This window comes from Silene latifolia, chromosome X (genome assembly GCF_048544455.1).
Source record: "Silene latifolia isolate original U9 population chromosome X, ASM4854445v1, whole genome shotgun sequence".
NCBI lineage: Eukaryota > Viridiplantae > Streptophyta > Magnoliopsida > Caryophyllales > Caryophyllaceae > Silene > Silene latifolia.
The window spans coordinates 132,723,541-132,745,802 of record NC_133537.1 but is presented as its reverse complement, the minus strand read 5'-3'; the positions used below and the strand labels follow the sequence as shown (position 1 = coordinate 132,745,802).

Sequence of the window (22,262 nt, the reverse complement as noted above, 5' to 3'; positions counted from 1 at the left end):
TGCAGATCTGGATCCACAAAGGTCGTATTTTACAATCGATCTGGATCAAGAGTGGTTTCCCCGACTAGAGAGTAACTTAACTGATAAAACGAATCCGTATTCGAGCATGGCCATGCATTTCAGTTACAGCTCCTCGAGTGGCCCTGAGAAATATCGAGTACCTGATAAAGGCTGAATATTTCCTTCAACTCGACTCCTTCCGATCTAAGCACAACATGAAATGACCCAGAAAAAAATCTACTTGGCCCCTGTTACGGATGACCGTGAGAAAGAAACCAAAGTCACCCAAAATCTGCCGTAGTCTCAAGAGACAGTCGATAGTCAAAAGAATCGACTCTTAGGATCACCATGGAGGTCCTATCCACGACCGGGCACCGAATGTTATAAAACATTTAGGACTCCACGTCGATGTCACAAGTGTGTCCTACGAAATATCCGTATAAATCGCCTCTGTGATTGGTCAGTCAACCGGTTGACTTATGGCTCGTTGAACCCACCATCAACCAACGTCACAAAATAATTGCCAGAGTTATCAGCTCATGTGGGCAATTAAGGACTGAAAAGATATAATGTTCGTTCAGTTCACTTTGTGGTGTTCAAAATTTGTCGTACAAATCCACATGACAAACAAAATATATATATAAAATATCAAAACGATGATGTCGTATAGAGTACAAGAGAGAATGAATCTGATCCATAAAAGAGTACTACAACTTAGGAACACGTTTAATTCCCATGGAATTAACATGCCCTTCATGCTTATCTTGTCGTAATGCTTTAGTGAGAGGATCTGCTATGTTATCATCTGTAGCAATCTTTTCTATCACTACTTCCTTTTGCTCCACGTAATCCCGGATTAGATGAGCTTTCCGTTGTACATGTCTAGACTTGTTGCTAGACTTTGGCTCCTTAGCTTGGAAGATGGCACCACTATTGTCGCAATAGATGGTGATCGGGCCATTCGAACTAGGCACTACAGAGAGCCCATGTAAGAATTGACGCATCCATATCGCTTCCTTTGTAGCTTCGTACGCGGCATAGTACTCGGACTCGGTCGTAGAATCTGCAGTAATAGTTTGTTTCGAACTCTTCCACCGACTGATCGCAGCGCCATTAAGAGTAAAAACGAATCCAGACTGAGATTTCGAGTCATCTCGATCCGTTTGGAAGCTAGCATCTGCGTAACAGGTTGCGCATAGCTTTTGATCGCCTCCATAAGTCAATGCCCAATCTTTAGTCCTCCGTAGGTACTTAAGAATGTTTTTGACAACTAACTAACCGGTGTGATTCACCGGATGTTTGTTGGAATCGACTTGTCATACTCAATGCATATGCCACGTCCGGACGTGTGCATATCATGGCATACATGATTGATCCTATAGCCGAAGCATAAGGAATCCGTGTCATGCGCTCTTTCTCTTCCGGTGTCTCTGGTGCCTGAGACTTGCTCAAATGCATCCCTGGAGCCATAGGAAGGAACCCCTTCTTGGAGTTAGTCATGCTGAATCTCTCTAGGACTTTGTCTATGTAAGACTCCTGACTGAGAGATAACATCCGTCGTGATCTATCTCGATAGATACGGATGCCTAGAATTCTTTGTGCCTCTCCCAGATCTTTCATCTGGAAATGGTTTTTCAACCATACTTTCACCGAAGTTAAGAGAGGTATGTCATTCCCAATCAGGAGTATGTCGTCAACATACAATATTAGGAAGACAATCTTGCTCCCACTCGACTTGATATATAGACATGGTTCCTCGACCGATCGAGTAAATCCATTTTCTTTAATCACTTGGTCGAAGCGATGATTCCAACTCCGAGATGCTTGCTTAAGTCCATAAATGGAACGCTTAAGCTTGCATACTTTCTTAGGATGTTGTGGATCGATGAAACCTTCGGGTTGTACCATGTACAACTCTTCCTCCAAAAAGCCGTTTAAGAAGGCGGTTTTCACGTCCATTTGCCAAATTTCATAGTCATGAAAAGCGGCGATCGCTAAGATAATCCGAATGGAACGCAAAGATGACTACGGGTGCGAAAATTTCATCGTAGTGCAAACCTGGCACTTGGGTGAAAACCTTTAGCAACTAGTCGTGCTTTATAGATATCTTGTTGACCTTCCACAGAATGCTTTATCTTGTAAAGCCATTTGCATTGAAGGGGACGAACCTTAGCAGGTAAGTCAACAAGATCCCACACGTTGTTCTCATACATGGAGTCCATCTCGGATTGCATGGCCTCAAGCCATAGCTTTGAGTCAGAACTAGTCATGGCACCTTTATAGGTTGCGGGTTCACTACTCGTTAAGAGTAGAACGTCATCTATGTCATGTTCCTCGACCATACCAATGTATCTGCATGGGAGGAATAGAGACTCTTCCCGACCTCCTAGGTTCCTCAGAATATTCACTGCAGCCGGGATTGAAGGAACAGTTCCTCCAATGGTTGCTCGGTGTTTGTTCTGGGAATCTCCGACAGGTCGAAGGTTCTATCACTCTTTGCATTCTCAAGAAATTCCTTCTCTAAGAATGTCGCACTAGCCGCAACAAAAACACGTTGTTCGGTTGGCGAATAGAAGTAATGACCAAGTGTTCCTTTAGGATAACCTATAAAGTATGTCTTGACCGATCGCGGGCCGAGCTTATCCTCGTGTCTCCACTTGACATAAGCCTCGCAGCCCCAAACCCGTATAAAGGACAAGTTAGGGACCGTTCCCTTCCATAGTTCATATGGAGTCTTGTCAACACTTTAGACGGACTTCGGTTAAGTATTAGAGCAAATGACATAAGAGCATAACCCCATAACGAGTCGTGCAACACGGTGTGACTCATCATGGATCGAACCATATCAAGTAGTGTTCGATTTCTCCGTTCGGACACACCATTCAACCGAGGTGTTCCAGTGGAGTTAATCGTAGGGCAATCCCACGTCTTTTAGGTGCTTGATCAAACTCGTGAGAAAGATACTCGCCACCACGATCCGAACGCAGTGTTTTAATCTTCCTACCTAATAGGTTCTGTACCCTATTTCGGTATTCCTTGAATTTCTCAAAGGATTCACTTTTGTGCTTCATTAAGTAGACATAGCCATATCTACTTAAATCGTCCGTGAAAGTGATGAAATACCTATAGCCTTCTCGTGCGGTGATTGACATAGGACCACATACATCCGTGTGTATGAGTCCTAATAGGTCAGCAGCGCGCATTCCAACACCTTTGAAGGAAATCCGAATCATCTTACCGATGAGACGTGATTCACACGTGCCAAATGATTGAAAATCAAAGGCCGAGATAGCTCCATGTTTAATGAGTTGTTTTACGCATTTCTCATTTATGTGTCCCATACGGCAGTGCCATAGATACGTTTGATCTTTGTCACCAACCTTTAACTTTTTATTCATTACGTGTAATATTTCGGTGGTCTGATCTAAAACATAAATTCCATTCATGGAGACTGCCTTGCCATAAATCATATTGTGTAAAGAGAAAATGCAAGTATTATTCTCAATTACAAATGAAAAACCAAGTTTGTCAAGTGCAGAAACTGAAATAATGTTTTTCGAAAGACTGGGTACATAATAGCAATCATATAATGATAACTCAAATCCGCTAGGAAGCTGGATCACATATGTTTCCCTCGAGACGGCAGCCACTCTTGCTCCATTCCCGACACGCAAGTCAACCTCACCCTTTACGAGAGGCTCGAGATTTCGGAGGCCCCGCACATGATTACACAGATGAGAACCACAACCAGGATCAAGTACCCAAGTTCCGTAACTTGCGTGGTTAATCTCAATCATATGAATAAAAGTAGAAGGAGAAGACATACCAACGGGTTTAACGCGACCGCTTTTATGTCCTCATGATAAACAGGACATGTACGCCTCCAATGCCCAGTCTTGTGGCAATGATGGCATTCCATGTTTTCGGTCTTGCTCTTTGTCGCGCCTGATGAGTTACTTGCCTCACCAGGCCCACTCTTACCTGATCCCGACTTCTTAAACTTCGGTTTGCCTATTGCTAGGCCTGGCTGAACTTTGCCCTTACCCTTGCCCTTGTTTGACACAACGAGAACATCCTGTTTCATGCTCCCACCGAACTTCATGTCCTTCTCGGTGCGTACGAGGAGGGAGTGCAATTCATGGGGAGTTTTCTTCAAATCATTCATATAGTAATTCGCTCTAAATTGCGAATAACCATCGTGGAGTGAGTGAAGTATGCGGTCAATAACAATGTTCTCGCTGATCTTACAATCAAAGGTCTCCGACTTCTCGACATTCTCAATCATGCTTTGAGAATGTGTGGGCTAACTGGTTGGCCCTTTCTCGAGTCTCGCATCAAAGAAGCGAGTGGTAAGCTCATAGGTCACGATTCTCGGTGCTTTTGAGAATTCCCTAGTGAGTGTAGTGAAAATCTTGTTTGCACTTTGAGCTATGAAGCGTTTCTGCAAATTGGATTCCATTGCAAAAATAAGTACGTTCTTTACCGCACCCGCTTCCATGGCGAAATCGTTATACTTGTCGATTTCGTTAATTTCACCGTGGGGCCTGGTTTGGTGGGATGGGCTCAATCAGATATTTGAGCTTCCCATCGCAATGGCGATTCCGTAATGCCGCCTCCCGATCCGTGAAGTTTGATCCATCATTCTTCGATCCGAGTAGACCGATTCATCTTCTCCATGAAGATCCGCCGGACTCACGGTCCAATGTGACACTTGGCATTGGGTCGTCCTCACGGCCAGCCATTATGTTATTAGCAGTTTAAATGTTCGTGTTCTACACTGAAAAAGGAAGAAAAACAAAACGAAATAAGCAACTCAATGAGGTGATTTAAGTCTATTTTTAAAATTCATTTTAAACATGTAGACTCTTGCACTTGTATAATTGATCTCCCTCAAGAATGATACAAGTGATCCCAAGACTCAATTTCTTTAAATTGATAAGCCAACTGTTTAGCTAATTCTTCCGGAAGAACTCTTGGTCGATAGATTTCCGTAAATCCTATCTATAGTCCACCACAGTCACAGGATCGTACGAGTGACCATAGTGTTGAGATAAAATAGGTCAATCGGTTCCAACTTACCCGACGTAGAAGGGGTCATATTATGCCTACCGACGAAGAAGGGACTCATTGGAGTTTGACCTATAAAGACCGTTCTCAATTTTTGTTTATACGAGGAAGATCCCATCAACTAAATTAAAATTCATATTAAGTGAACGAATAACTAGCGTCTGCGTGAATGAATTAATTTTGGTGATGGCTTATAAAAATCGTGTGACATACGAATGTCAAAGAAAACTAACTCGTGACCTCTAAATGTGTCAGTTTTCATGCATTAATTAGGTGGTTTGGTTTTTAGGCGGAATATGATGCATACTATCGTTACGGAAAAATAAATAATTGAATGCAATACGTAAATAAAATTTCCTAGTGTGGCCTATCCTAATAAAAAGAACAAAATACAACTTTGGAATCCACCGTTGGACCCAAGAAGCTTGTCTTGTTGTTCCATCTTGATCCAGATTAGCGGGAGTGAGCATCCGGTCTCCGTCTTTGGTCTTCTCAAAAATTACAATTAAAATTACAAAATATAAACCTAATTACATTCTAATAAAAACTGTAATTACAAGTGAAAAATCCAAAACGGAGATACGAGATCTCAAAATACAACCAAGACCGTGTTCCATCATTACGGTAACACGTTCTACTAAGGCCACACTAAGTTACAACTGATTGCAAAATTAAATACGTAATAAGAGGCATTCACAAGCATTCAAAATTAACGATAAATAAAAAAGCATCAACTAAAAACAAATTCATTCGTGACATAATTCCGTAATTATGTTAAATTTATCCAAACCACCTTTTAATGATTAAAATTCATGTGATAAAACCGCTTCTATCATTTAATTTTAATCCAATACAAATTGTTACTTTAAATACGCTTTAAAATAACTTAATGGTACGTGTGTGAACCGTTTCACAATCATAGCGAGTGTACAAATATCCGTATAATGTACATTTTGTAGCCAAAAGAAAATTTAAAGCAAAAAGAATAAATTTTCAAAGTCATCAAAACAAATCCCTCGATCCAGGGACACAAAGTGCTCGATCGAGGAACGAAAGGGCTCGATCGATCAATCGCAAGTCGATCGAGAGGGTTGCTAAACAAGGTGCTCGATCGACTAAACTGGTGGTCGATCGAGTACCTTTATCAAGAAATCTGCTCGATCGAGTACGAGGACAACTCGATCGAAAGCGGTGGTTTTTGAAAAGGGGTCGATCGAGTACAACAGGGACTCGATCGAGTAAAACATGACAGAAAAACCACTCGATCGAGTAAAAACTTGCTCGATCGAGTACAAAATTTCTGGAAAACCTAAACCCTCGTGAAAACAGTTTGTCGAGACAAAATCAATTGCAATTTTGATCAAAACGCATCAAAACAAATTTAACAATTGACAAAACTTGACATGTTGCTGTAATCTCCGTATAAAACAACAATATGCATAAAAACAAATCGAAAACAAGATGATAAAACCGTGTAAAACATGTCACGGTTTCAACAAGAACAAAAACCGAATCAGCCGTGTATACATGGCACGGAATTCGAGACAAAACAAACGTTTCAAAATCGGTTTTATGAAAAACACATGGAAAAATTTACGTGGCCTCGCTCTGATACCACTTGTGGGGTAATATCCGTATAAGACCCTCTAAATTTAGGACTATAACGTAAATTTAGCATGCGATTATCGTCATAAAACATAAATACAATAGAGAAACGATAAGGAACAAGAATTAACCTCGGGTCCTTTATAGTGCGGCGTAAAGACAGAAATCAAACGAGATTCCCTCCTAATTGTTGCACCCAAGACTTGTCCGAGATATGCCCTTGTGCTAGATGGTGTTCTCCGATTGCCTTGCAATATTGGGAGAACTTGTTGTGAGGTTTTCGAGATGTGAGATCTAGGTTTCAGAGAGAAAAATGTCTCCAAAACCCTAGTTTTCTGTAAAATGAATTGTCTAGGTCAAAAGGAGAGGGAGTCTCTCCTTTTGTTCAGTTCGGCCGGACCGAGGGTTAGCATGGGGAAGTGGGCTTCCACTTCCTCTTAATTTTACCTCGTGGACTGGCTCGAAAATAGCTAAATGTATATGACGCGGTTTTTATAAATCGTCATCGGTTATCGGCTATTAAAACATCAACTAATAAGACGGATTAGTTGAATTATTAATACATGTCCGACAAAGACGATATTGTATAATTTATTCAATATACATTAATTAAATATAAAACGCTTATATTTAATTTTACGAATTAATCAGTTAATTCGCTTTAGCCCATAATATTTAATCCGTATTAAATATAATATCTCAACATCATATTTTGACTAATTACTAGTCAAATAACTCGGACTAATCAAGTTAGTCAAATTTGGCATCTACATGACTGTATTTTCATACCGTCACATCTCTCGAACGTATCCTATAGGTGTGACTTTTAGGGACCAGTTGATCACCGCCATCTGTATGACAATAACGTCAAACTTATCTAGCAAGCCAACCGTTATTGATAAACGTGGATCAACTGATAATAATACCAAAGGTATGCCCTTTGATCCTTTTAGAGGTTTATAAGTCCTTGCACTAACTGTTAAGGACACCAACCCCAACATAGTCTTTAGTTCTCGCCTCCTCTTCATACTAGTCCATCAAATATTGTCAATAAGCTTCCAAATAAGCACGAAAGACGGGAAATTCCGCCTAATTATCTTCTTTCCTACAAAACATATGAAATGCACTACGAAAGTAAATAGGAAGGATTTGACGGATGAAATGGCTACGGAATGTTATAATAGTATGCAAAATAGGCTCAATTAGGGGACTAAATGTGCGCAAATAATGTTCACATCACCACCACCCTCACTTTCAGCCTTCCTCTTCTCAGAACCTCTCTCCCTATTCTCCTTGGCCATCTTGACCAATCTCTCAGCTCTCCCGGCTTGCTCATACACTTCCTTAACATCAGTAAGGACTCCTACAGGTAGCTTCTCCATGATCTTAGGTGTCAAACCCTTCTCAAACCTCAATGCTATGTTCTCCTGACTCAGCCCCATATCCTCTGTATACCTAGACTTCTCATTGAACTTGTGATAGTACTCAGCCACTGTCATATCCGGAGCCATCGTGAAATCATCAAACACCTCTCTCAACTTACTCCGTACATGCTCAGGTACGAAATCTCGGCGCATAGCTCTCTTGAACTCACCCCAGGGTATAACTGACAACCCCTATTTCACATATAGGTCTAAGGCACTCTCCCTCACCTTATCCCACCATTCTCCAGCCGCATCTCTCAAGTAGAACGCAGCTTATTCCACTCTAAAGTCCTTAGGGCAATGAACCACATTAAGTATATTCTCCATCTCCCTTTGCCAATTATCAAGCAAGATTGGCGCACCTGTCCCCATGTACTCTTTTGGGTTGAAACGAGCGATGTTGATACTCATCTTAGAAAAGTCCACCCCAGCCTCTTTATCCTTCCCAAACTTCTTTAAAGCATCTGTGAGCGCGTCTTGGTGTTCTAGCATCTTAACTATCTCATCAATACTCATATTCTCAGCCCTAACATACAACGCATTTCTCTTTGGTAGTATCTTGGAATTATATAAGAGAAAAGGTAACCATAAACACACATCCCGCAACTCAAACACGTATATGACCTGTGCAGAACTTACTCGATCGAGCAACACAACCTACTCGATCGAGTTGAGGCCACTCGATCGAGTTGCCCACTTACTCGATCGAGTGCCTCGACTCCAGAATCTGACCAGAATGCATCAAAACCTCACTTGATCGAGGCCACTACTTAGTCGAAATAGTTGACCCAGCTCGATCGAGTCCCCTATCCTACTCGATCGAGTTCCCAAAAACAGCGTACTGTCCATAAACGATATACACCCCACTCAATCGAGTCACACCCACTCGATCGAGTCTCTCACCTACTCGATCGAGTTATTGATGCGTGTTATTTATATGATGTTTTACATCCCATTTTACACGCATTTCAGAGCTCATTCTTGTAGTTTATGCTTCATTTCTCCCTATTTCCGTCTACTTCCGTATTTTGTACATTATTGCAGAAATGTGAAGAATTCAACGGGAAATCAAGCCAAATCCGCCCCCGAGTAATCTGCATTGCAAATGACGTAAAGGAACTGCTTAAGGAACGAGCTTGGTGCGCAATCCAAGGCCCAAAAGACAAGTCCACGTGTTTCGAGAAGTCAAATAGCAGCTCATCCAGTCAATCGACCACCACCCTCAGTCGATCGACCAATGCTCGGGTTCCAGAAGCTACTTTGTTTTTGAGGAGCGATCGATCGACCAGATATACGATCGATCGACCAGATTTCGATTACGATTTGAGAATTGAAAGACCGTGAATCTTGAAGCCCGTGAAGTTTAGGTTTAGGAAATAAGATGTTGCGTTGATTGCTATATAACGTAACATAAAACCATCAGTTTAGATATCTAAGTTTTTACCTAAGTTTCTATCACAATACAGTACTTTGAGTTTCAGTTTATTTCGAGTAACTAGGGTTTGGGATATCGATTTTAGCATTGGAATTCTGCCTTTGTTCTCAATCTTTCTCTTAAACCTCGGTATTCATTCTGCCCTAGTTTTAATTTATTGTTTTACTTTCGTTATTAGTATAGGTTTGATAGTTAGTGCCCCAAAGCCAATTATCGTGTTATCATTATTGTTATTTACTTTAAGCATGAACTCAGCAATCATTATTAGCTTTATTGTTGTTTTTACCTTCATCATGAGTAGCTAATTCTTTAGTGCTAGGATGTAGGCGATTTATGGTATAGGCGACATTAGATTAGGGTAGGCTGTTTCGCATGTTGGTCGATCGACTGACCTTATCAGTCGATCGACTGACCCCGTAGGGTTTATATTCGTTTTAATTGAATTTAATCTTGTATTTAACGAATCGAATGCATGCGACCAGTTAGATACCTATTTCGTGACTGACCCATTAGATCGAAAGGTAGGGGAGGTTATTAGACCATCAATTAAAATGACTGGACTATGCTAAGATCGAAAGATAGGTATAGTTTAGACCGTTAGTCACTTTTCAGGACGAGAGTTAGTATTAGTGACATTAGGGACCTATAGCGAGATCGAGAGATGCTATTTGTTAAGAGTGGACCGAGAGGACCTCTTTATTTCCCGCCTTACCTGTGTTTGATTCAGACCGACTTAGTTTGCTGCCGCCGAAGCTATAATGACCCGACCATCCTAGTACCCTTCTTTTATCTGTTTAAATCATTTATTTAGTTTACTGTCTTTATTTACTATTAGCTGTAGACCAATTCAAATCAACCCCCACATTAGTTACCTCAGACTGAACATAAATCAATTAAAGTTTACAACTGCCTCCTTGTGGTTCGACCCTGTTACCACTAGCCTAGGTTAGTCTTAATAGGAGATTATAAATTTTATCTTTGGTACTCACAACGACGGGTATCAAATTTTGGCGCCGTTCTTGGGGAGGCAATAGTCCTAATTTTAGTTGTTTTTATTTTTAGTCTTTCTTAGTTTAAGGGACATCTGTTCCTTAAACTCTTCTTATATTCTTTTTGTAGTTTCTTCTTATGCGCAGTCACGGGGTGGAGAATTAGTACCGTTGAACCCTAAGCTTGAAAGATCCTTGCGCGAGTTGAGACGAACACAAAGGGTATTACCGACGAGAGGAAGAGCCGAGTACTCGTCAAGCTATCACGAGAACGATCTGTCAAGAAGACCCACATCTTCACCCGTTTCCACTTCTTCACCGAGACAGTTACTTCTCTCGGAAATTCCAAATATGGCCGAGGAAGCAAGTATAGCTAGTTATTCTGAGCCGACAGCCGATAACTTATATAATGGGTTCGAGTTACGGAGATGCCAGAAATTCGAACCAAAGCCTCGCTTACATTACTATGGTCGAGAGAAATCGGGGGGCCGCAAATGAAGATGCGGCTAAGCACATGGAGACCTTTATTGACTCATCGCTGCTCCATTCCCCCGCCAACTGGCGTGACCCAGGATCAAATCAAGGAGACCATGTTCATCTTCTCCCTACGTGACGCTGCAAGGGAGTGGTATAGAGATTTGGACCGGACCGCTCAGGGGATCACTGATTGGAACACATTGGCATTAGCGTTCTACAAGAAGTACTTTTCTGCTTCAAGGACGATCGCTATTAGAGCTCAAATCACGGGCTTTAAACAAGGGCCAGATGAGAATTTCCATGAAGCATGGGTCCGATTCAAGAAGTTGGTGCGAACCATACCGCACCATGGGTTTGAAAAGTGGAGTTTGTGCAATCATTTCTACAATGGGTTGTACGACGATCAGAGGGCCATTTTGGATGCTGCTGCCAATGGAAGATTCGCTGAAAATCTGGGAGCAACCAAGGGGTGGAAGATCATTGACGATCTAGCTACCCACAAGGCCGAATATGGGAATTCGAGAGGGAACCAGAGGAGAGCTGCTGAATCCTCTTCTGTTGCTGCACTTGAGGCTCTCACTGCGAGATTTGACAAGTATGAGCTAGGAGGAGCTTCTAAGGGTGGGATATACCAAGTTAATGCCGTGTCAGACGGTCCCTTCGTCTGTGAAAGGTGTGGAGTTGAGGGCCATGTCTCGAAAAACTGCCCTAGTCCATTTGAATCTTGTGCTGCCTTTCAACACTATAGGCAGACAAACACCTACTACGAGCCAAGCCACCCAAACTTGAGTTGGAAGAGCCAAAATGTCCAAAATCCAACCCAACATCCGCCGCAGCAACAACCCTATATCCCGCCTCATCAAAAGCAACAGCAGTTTCAAAAGCCTCCTTATGTGCCGCAACAACAACAATCACAGAATTCTGAGTTCTCCGAGCTTAAGAATCTGTTGCTAAAGGAGTCCCAAGCAAGAGAGGCCGGGATGAAGTTACTTGAGAGCCAAATTGCTCAACTGGCTAGTAAAAGTAACACTCGAGCTCCCGGACACTTACCCACTCAACCCGAACAAAAAGAGACCCTAAATGCCATCACTTTGAGGAGCGGGTCCACCCTTGATGGTCCTGCAATGGTTGAGGATGCTGTTGAGAAAGATGAGCCGGAAATAAGTCAAGAGAAAGCTTCAACGAACAAATCAAAGAAAAAGACGTCTGCCAGGCATTTCAGTCGATCGACTGATATACCCAGTCGATCGACTGAATCACGGGTTACAGGAGCTTCGAATCAGACATCTCGGTCGATCGACCGAGGACAATGGTCAATCGACGAGATCGGCTGCGATCTTTGAAGAATTTCGTCCTTTGATGCCAAATAATCTACGAGACCACTTGTTTCGGGGGACCACCATCCTGAAAATTTTGGGGGCAGACCCGAGGGCTGATGGGTCAGTCCCAGCTCCGAAGTTCGATCCAATGACGGTCAATGGTTCTCATTTGAGATGGTCCGAGGAGGGGTCTAGCTTCAACAAAGAAAAGGTGACGGACTTTCAGCCTAAGTCCAAGGATACCGGCACACGCGACTTAGAGGAGAGGGCTAAGGTACTCCTTATAGCCCCATATCCGGAGAGACTCGTGCCGACGAAGGAACAGGTATCTTTTAGTAAATTTGAGAAAGTTATTCGTAGCTTGAATGTTCAGGTACCCTTCCTTGAGTTAGTTAACCAAGTGCCAGCATACACTAAATTTATGAAACAGTTGTTGTCAAAGAAAAAATCGCTTGAACATGTTCACACTGTTGCGTTAACTAAAGAGTCTTGCTCCTACTTGTCTCACACTGCGCCCCATAAGTTAGAAGACCCGGCGCTTTTTCGCCTCCTTGCAAAGATAGGTACCTTTTCTATCGAAAAGGCATTATGTGACTTAGGAGCTAGCATAAGTGTCATGCCCTTGAGTCTAGGTAGAAAGCTTAAGTTGACCAGGTTTGCAATAACTGAGATGACAGTTCAGATTGCGCCTAATCCGCACGGATTGTCCCTGCGTCCTAAAATTGTCGAGTTCTTTAAATACCCACCCCACCTTCATTCATTCATTCATTCACTCATAAACACTACCCATAACATCAAAACCCTCATCCTCTCCATCTCAAAAACAAAAACCCTCAACAAAACTCACCAAAATCAAATCAAACCATCTTTCAAATAACAAATCAATCACTCCATCTTCATTAACAATCAAAACCAAGAACAAAATCTTCACCTTTGAATCGATTTTTGTTCTCATAAAGGCAAAGCCTTTCACCTTCAAAATCGATTTGGGCATTCTACAAATTGAAGATTTTTGATCTTTTTCTTGGTTAGTTCATCAAATGGCAAGAACAAAGGGAGCAACAAAAGCAAAAGCAAAGGCAACAAAGGCACCAAAGGCTACAACTCTCTCTCAAAGGCAAAAAGCTCTACAAATGAAGAAAGCTTTGGCAATGGTGGTATCAACACCAAGCTTGGAAGTGCAACAACAACAACAAATTCCTATGGAAGCATCACCCTCTACTCCGGTAATTAATCAACTCTTGCATTACCCGGAGGTAACATTCATTTCCGATTCCCATAGAAATACATTTGTCAAGTTTGCTATGAAACAAATTCAATCCACCAAATTCATATGCCAAGATGCTTTAGAGAAGTTGGGTGTTCTTGAACAAACAAGAGTCTTTTTCAATGCCATGGGTTTAAAGAAATTGTTTGAAATGAAGGAAGTAACATAACCCTCCCTTGTCTTGGAATTCTTAAGTTCTTTAAAAGTGACAAAAGTTGAGAATAGGGAAAATATTGAGTTTCGTCTAGCTAACACTAGTAGACGCATTACCTTTCCGGAATTGGGTGAAATTTTGGGTCTTAGCGATGAACATAAATTTTATAAGCAATATGGGAAGTATGATCCCGAACCTCTTTGGGAGGCAATCTCCGGGAAGAAATTTGAGGATTTTAAAGCTTGTCGTGCTCTTTTGGTCCATCATCCGGGCATAAGAATATGGCACAAAGTTGTGGGAAATACCATAATTGCTAGGAAAGACACCAATCATTTCACCGGACTCGATTTTATTCTCCTTGAATCAACTTTGAATATTGGAAGAATTCACACCAAGCCTTACAATTCTTTGAGGCTAATGGTTGATAGATGGCTCCATGTAGATAGTGGGAAGAAGGGTCAAACCGTAATTGTTAATGGCGGCCTTGTCACGGTCCTAGCCAAGCACTTTGATCCTAATTTCAATAAGGATAGCAAGTACACGGCTAAGGATGGTGGCCATCTTATTGATATGTCCATCTTGATTAACAAGTTTAAGTGGGTTGCTCACAATCCCCTTGATACCAAGTATGGGTGGCTTACAAGTGAGGCTCGATCATTCACTTTACCCGCAAAGATTTGCCGTCTTAGTGTCCACCGGACCAACTATTTACTTCCCCTATCCAAGGAAGCCGAGTACATCATTCAACAACAAAAGGGTGATCATGAAACCCCCTCCTCTTCCATTGTTATACCACCTTACCCCTATGATTATGAAGAGTTCAAACCGCAAGGAGTTGAAATTGGGAAAGACTATGTAACTCTTCTTATGCAAGCCATGCACAAGCAAGCTTATGAAGATCGGAAGAATGCATATTTGGCTCAATATCCTCCCCTCCTACATCTAGCTAGGCAAGGACTCCTTGATCCATCTTGTCCTTTGCCTAGTTGGGCGGATAGAGAAGCCTTATTTCCGGGTGCATCAAGGGACGTGGTGGAAGACAATGAGGTTGTTGGAAATGATGAGGAGATTGATGACAACATTGAGGAAGAAGCAAGTGGAGATGAAGAAAGAGATGGTGAAGATGGTGAAGATAATGATGAGGAAGATGATGATGAAGAAAGCAAAGAAGAAAGTGCCAAGGAAAGTGGCAATGTGACCACTTCTCATGAGGGAAGTGGTGATGATAATAGCATGATGGAAGACTAGCCTTGGAGACTCCTACACTCCCATGGTTTGTCTATATCTCTTTGTATTTTATTTCATTTTGATCATTGTTGGTTTAGTCCTAGCAACATCAAAGGACTCACACCTCGGTTCCTTTGAGGTGTTCTTTATTGTTCCCATTTTTGTAAAATCCAAAATGACAATCTAGTTTCATGCATAGCATAGCATGTGCATGAACTCCCCCATACTTTGACATTAGCAATAGTGTCTTACTTGGTTTGGGGAAGTTAATGCATACGCAACGGGAGGTAATTTAAATTATCCTCTCCGTCATAACAAAAACCATGCATCATGTAGTATAGCTTAGTGTAGAATTGCATTTAGTATAGAAATCATGCATCATCTTTGCATAATTTCCATCATTTTGGCCATTGAGGACAATGCCCATATTAGTGTGGGGATGGGAATTCTAACACTTAACTTTTATTCAAAAACCATAAAAATTGAAAAATTTCAAAAATCATAAAAATTTAAAAATTGAAAAAAATCCAAAAACAAGTTCATTTCCCTTGTATATATTGTTTTGTATATATTGTGTTTGTTTTATCCTTGTTCACATTGATTGACTACGCCACATCCGAGACATGAGGATATTGAAGACCGCATGGTATGATCTTTCCAATCTCCTTTTTCCTCTTTATGTTAATGACTATGTGGCTTTATTTTGATTGATGCGGTAAAAACAATGTGAACTTAGGATTGCATTTAGTTTATATGGCATATTAGTTGGTAGAATCATATGCATTAGGATGTATAAATGTTAGTTGCATCATGGCATGTAGTTGCATGTTAAGAAAATTTTGCGAAACCGTCTACTTGGGAAGCTTGACAAGTGTATATAGGCCCTAGTAGATGCTTTTTATTCTTAAGACTTTGCTTGTTAGAATACTTGTAAAACACCCTAGGATGTGTCATGCTAGTATCCTTTGACCCATGGATTAAGGCCGAGTCAAGAGTACCTTGTGGTGTGATAACTCCTTGGCTACCGTTTATTCCAAGGTGACCCTTGAAACCATGCATACTTCCATCATTCATCCATATTCTACCACATTTTTGTCATCAAAGGGAATGGGCACAAAAAGAAATCAATTTGAGTTCAATGAAATGAAAAGTGAAAGAAAGTTTGCAAAAATGCATCAAAAGAAAAGAGGAGCAAAAAATAGACTCCTATGCTTCAAATACAAGGCACCCTCGTTACTAATTGGGGTGACTTTGAAAATGTTCAAAAGAAATGCAAAAAGTTGTCAAGTATTGAAATGCCAAAAATCAAAAGAAATGGCAAAGAAAGTGTTCTCAAAAAGTCAAATGCCAAAGAAATTTGGGGGGAAAACAAAAATAAAAGCAAACTCCCAAAGTGAAACTCAAATATCTATTGATCCCTTTATCCATCGTATCCATTTTTGTGCATGGTAGAGAGGGGACGACCCTTCTTCTTGTCTAGGCAAGAGGGGGAATTCCGCGATCCTCCAGTGTTTCTAACACCATAGGGAGTCTACTCTTGACAAAAGCATTTAACGATTGAGGACAAAGGTACCCTAGCTTGACACAACTTGGAGGTGATTTATTGGTATCCTTCTAGGCTTAGTAGTTTGAACAAATTGCATCTATGAAGGATTGTGTACCCTTGAATTGCTTCCCTTGTAGATAATTTCCGCCACTTAGATGAGGAAAGTGGCTATTCTTTTTGTAGATGCATCCATTATGTGTTTTTGTGTGCTTAATGTTTGGATGTGTCGCCATTTTGGCAAGACCCACCTTGCCTTGCAAGAAGGCATCCTACCTCATGGTTGTCTTGTTGTGAGTTGAAGGGGCGGAGTGAGACCCGCTAATTGTCTCATATCGGCTATTATTATTAGGTTAGGTTAGTTTTGGTCCTAGTCTTTGTCACCTCTTTGCTCGGGACGAGCAAAGGTTCGGTTTGGGGATATTTGATGTGACCATAATTGGCGCATATTTAGCCCCCGAATTACCATTGTTTCCATGCTTTTTAGTGCCTATTTGGGTAATTTCTTATCTTTAGTTCTTTGTTTTGCATATTCTTTGAGATTTTGATCCCTTGGTAGGAAAGGAGTAAGAATCTTGCATTTTCATGGCAAAACAAGGCTAAATTGATCATATTCAATGACCAAGCATCAAGGAGAGACAAGACTAGAAGGCCTTTGTACATAACATAGTAGAAGAGCATTGTTGAGAAAAGGATCCTTGAGTCCCCAAGGAAATCCTCAAGGAATTCATGAAGAAAAGGGAAGAAAAAGAAGAAGGAAAGTTGCTGAACTACAATCCGAACGGATTGTAGAGAATCCGTCCGTCCTCGCCAATCCGAGCGTCCCACAAAGGAATCCGCTCGGATTCCCCTCGCCAATCCGAGCGTCTTGCCCAAGAATCCGCTCGGATTCCTCAGCCAGATCCGGCGTCCCGACTCCCATCCGCACGGATCGCAAAGACAAAGACGTTTTCATTCCTCAAGCATCGATTAGAGAAGCCCTTCTCTCGGATAATCCCGGAGGCTCCTTGCTCAACTTAAAAAGTGTAATTACTAGTTTAGCCCTTAGTTAACCCTAATGCATCCTCCCTAATTTTCACTATAAATACCCCATTAGTCTAATTAGAGGAGCATGTTCTTCTTATCAATAATTAGTGTAGTTAATATCAATCAAATCTCTCTTCAATATTGTAATCAAATATTAATCAAGTTTTAATCCAAGTTTTAGTTCTTTAATCTCTCTCTTGTTCTTACTTTATTTTGGGTAATTGAAGATTATTTGGGTTATTATTGGGAGATTGACAACCTCTCAATCTAGGATTCAAGTACTTCTATTATTCTTGCTTTATTATTGGAATCATTAGTAGGTATAATCTCTTAATCCCTTTTTAATTATTGCTAATTACTTTCATTTATTCATCATGTTTCATTATGTTAGTATGATTGACAACCTTTCTAGCATGATCAATATGATAATGAGTGAGTAGTCTCTTAGCTAGGGTTTAATGGGTGATTAGGGAAACCAACATGGGGAATGATTCATGCTTAAATTAATATGCTTTCATATCTTATTTGCTTGCTTGTTTTGATCTTAATACATGCACATGTTATATTTGATGAAATGCTAAGCCTATGAATCCTTGCATTTACTATCATCTTCTATCCTTTCAACTTGACTTGTAAGACATAACCCAACTCGAGTCTTGTTAGACCATGCATGTGTTAAGTAGGGAAGATTAAGTCGACTTGTAGGTGTTGTACAATCCAAGAGATTCGCTCCGGGACCCAAACTTTCCTAGGATTGTAAGATATAACCCAACTCAATCCATCACAACAATAATTGCTTGCTTATAATTTGAGAACATGTTTGTATGATCATATCCCATGATTCCCCTATGAACCCATGACACCCTAGTGCTTTTAATCAATTGTTTACACCCCTTATTTTATTTATCTTGTTAGTTTATTTTCATTGCTATTTTAGTTTAGTAACCTTCTACATCAACCCAATTTGTGACACCCCTAGACACCACTAGTTACAATAGAATCTTCATTTCAATACCCGTCCCTTGGGATCCGACCTTTACTTGCCTCTTTACTAATTGTAGAGTTGTTTGTGAAGTATAAATTGTGTTTTGTATCGACCATTGACCAACGACCACATATGCTTAATTGTGAACACCAAATGGCTCCGATCAAAAATGGCGCCGTTGCCGGGGACGGTGTTTAATTGATTTAAGATTTCTTTTATTGTTTTTAGTTGTGTCTTTCTTCACCTTGGGGAAGTAAAACTCCTCAAGGTTTGTTCTAATTGTTTTTGAGTTGTTTGATATTTTGCATGTCTAGAAGGTTACAAAGAGATTTGTTACCTTTTGACCGTGAAATCGAAAGAACCTTGACGAATAATAGGAGACTTGTTAGGAGGAATTTGGGAGGTGTTGGTGAAGTTGTTCAACCCACTAGTGAGTTTGTCAATCCTTTCGCAATAGAAGGAGAAGAAAACCCATTAAACAATACCACACAAAATCCACCTACAATGCCTAAATTCTCGTCACACTCTATACCCACCGAGGAGGATTTACCAAATGGTACTCCTACCCCACAACATCTTACCGGAAACTTTATTGCCAAGTCCGCCTTCATCCAACTAGTTGAGAGGAGCCAATTCGGGGGAATGCCTAGTGAGGACCCTCATTCTCATATGGAAACCTTTTGCGATTATTGTGAAGCTATCTCTCAAACGGGGGTGACTCAAGACCAAATAAGATGGGTCTTATTTCCTTTTTCGTTAATCGGCACCGCAAAGCAATGGTTGAAGGGCCTTGATAAGGCCACCCTTGGAATAGATTCTTGGAAGAAGCTAGCTCCAGCTTTCTACCAAAAATTCTACCCACCGGAAAAGACCAATATGCTAAGAGCTCAAATTACGGGTTTTAAGCAAAGGGATGAAGAATCTTTGTATGAAGCTTGGGAGCGGTTCAAAGGTATTTGTCGCTCATGTCCTCACCATGGACTTAGCGAATGGTTTTTAGTGCAACAATTTTGGAATGGTTTATATGAAGATTCTAGGAACATTCTCAATATGGGATCAAATGGAATGTTCACCGAAGTTGATGACAATCAAACATGGAACAAGATTGAGGAAATGGCGGTCCATAATTCGCAATATAGTAGGCCTCGCAAGGCTACTAGAGGAGGAAAGTATGAAGTGGACTCCGTTACTCAATTGGGTGCTCAACTTAGTGCTCACATTGACACAATCAACTTGAAGTTTGAACAAGCTATGGCTAGACTTGAGGAAAACTCAAAATCATCAAAGCATCATGTCAATGCCATGACGGCATCCTTATCAATCCCAAGCGGGATATGTGAGAATTGTGGAACCTTGGGTCATGACTCAAGCGAATGTAGGGGAACAACCGAGCAAGTCAATGCTTTCCAAGCTTACAAAAGTGGTACCCCATATTCAAATTTTTACAATGAAAACACCAAGTTCCATCCAAATCTCTCATACAAAAGCCAAAATGTTCAAAACCCTCAAACAACATACACTCCACCACCCATGAGAAATCAAAATCAAAGACCCTTTTACAATCAAAACCAAGGTTACCAAAATCAAAACCCATACAATCACCACAATGACCAAAGTTTTGATGTCCAAAAAGCGGTCCTCCAAATGCAAAAGAATCAACAAGAATTTTTCACCCAAATGCAAAAAGATAGCCAAGCAAAAGACACCACCATCAACAACATTCTAGCTCACACCAAGATGTTGGAAACACAATTGACCCAACTAGCATCTTCAAGCTCACAAAGACAAAAGGGGCAATTACCACCACAAAGTAATCCCCCTAGAAATGAAACGGTTAGTGCCATTCACTTGAGAAGTGGTACAAGATATGAAGCACCGAAGAAGCAAGTTGAGGATGAAGTTGTGAGAGCTAGTGAGAATGAAGTTGTGGTGCAAGAAGGGGAATCATCAAAAGAAGAAAGTTCAAAGAAAAATGAAGAGAAGGCCAAAGAAAAGGAGCCCATTGTGATTAGACTTCCTTTTCCAAGTCGTCAAGCCAAGCCTAAATTTGATGATCAACTTGGGAAGTTCATGGAGATTGTGAAGAACTTAGAAGTCTCAATTCCTTTCACGGAATTAATCAATCACGTTCCGGCCTATGCAAAGTACATGAAAGATATCCTCACAAAGAAGAAGTCGATCCGGAAACTTGAGACTATCGCCTTCACTAAGGTGAGTAGTGCAATACTTCAAGGGAGTTCACCTCCAAAATTAAAGGATCCGGGAAGCTTCTCAATACCGTGTACCATTGGCGACACAACGATCAACAAAGCCTTATGTGATCTAGGGGCTAGTGTGAGTGTCATGCCGTACTCGGTAAGTAAAAGGTTGGGAATGGGAGAGCTTAAATGCACCAATATCACTCTTCAAATGGCCGATAGATCGACGAAGACACCATTAGGGATATGGGAAGATGTCCCCGTGCGAATTGGGAAGTTTTTCATCCCGGTGGACTTTGTCATTGTTGATATGGAGGAAGATTCCAACATTCCAATCATCTTAGGAAGACCTTTCCTACACACCGTCGGTGCGGTGATTGATGTGAAACATGGAGAGCTCACTCTAGAAGTGGGAGATGAAAGCATAACTTTTAATCTTGACAAGACCATGAGAGCTCCTCGTTTGCATGAGCCATGTTTCATGATTGATCATTATAGCCGAAAAGATGAAAAGAAGAAATCGGAACTCCAATGGAGGAAGAAAGTTGAAGATGCTCCATTCAAAGAGCAAGTGAATTGTGACAAGGAGAGCTTGCAAAGCTCATCAAAATCAACCAAGGAAGAAGAAGATGGCCTCATTGGCCAAGAGAATAAATTGGGAGAGTTGTCTCCATCCAAGCAAGAGATTTTCAATGATCAACTCAATGAAGTTTGTGGTCTTTGGGACGACGAATTTGAAGGGATCTTTAATCCCTACATTGGGCATGCCATCGATCATGATCAACAACAAGAGCCACGGTCTATTGAGGACCTCTACCATAACAATGAACAAGCTTTTGATTACTTCTTCAAGGTGTTGAGCAACATCAACAACACCTTGAACATGCCTCCTTGACATCTCATCAAGAATGAGAGTTTGGTGGAGTCCTCCCTAAACCACCACTTGTAAATATTTCTAACTCCCTAACTTACATTTAATTTTTGTATTGCATTTTTGTCATTTTTGGATTTATTTTTACTTTGATCAAAATAATTGTCATGAAAGAGAGAAATGAGGGAGGGACTAATGATTTTAATTGATGTGTAGTGCTTTACCTTAGTGTGGGGATGGCAATTGCCTAGGCTATTCATGCCTTTGTAGTGCCCCCGCAATGAAGAACACAAGATTTGAAAGAAAGAAAGAAAGAAAGAATGATAAGGGAATGCGTTTGTGCACGGATGGAACTGAATCCGTGTACAGAAGGACCAATCCGAGCGGATTCCTAAGAATCCGCCCGTCTGCAGAGGATCCGAGCGTCCTGATGAGAAGACGCCCGTCTTGGGCTGAGCTGAAAACTGCAAATTCTTGACTGTTGAAGAATCCGAGCGGATTTCTGGAAAGACGCCCGTCTCACAGAATCCGTCCGTCTTGTGAACAATCCGCCCGTCTTGCAGCTGAAGAAAAACAAAGAAAAATCTCTGGACAAGAATCCGTCCGTCCTGCACGAAATCCGCCCGTCTCATCTCAGAAGAATCCGAGCGGATTCCCCAGAATCCGCCCGTCTCT

General features: G+C 41.1%; 1 non-coding gene across 1 annotated transcript; it reads right to left on the bottom strand.

Moving 5' to 3' along the window:
* Positions 1-19,394: 19,394 nt before the first annotated feature.
* On the bottom strand, positions 19,395-19,501 carry LOC141625971 (small nucleolar RNA R71). The gene has a single exon (XR_012535709.1). It is a non-coding gene; the product is annotated as a small nucleolar RNA R71 (small nucleolar RNA).
* Positions 19,502-22,262: the final 2,761 nt, after the last annotated feature.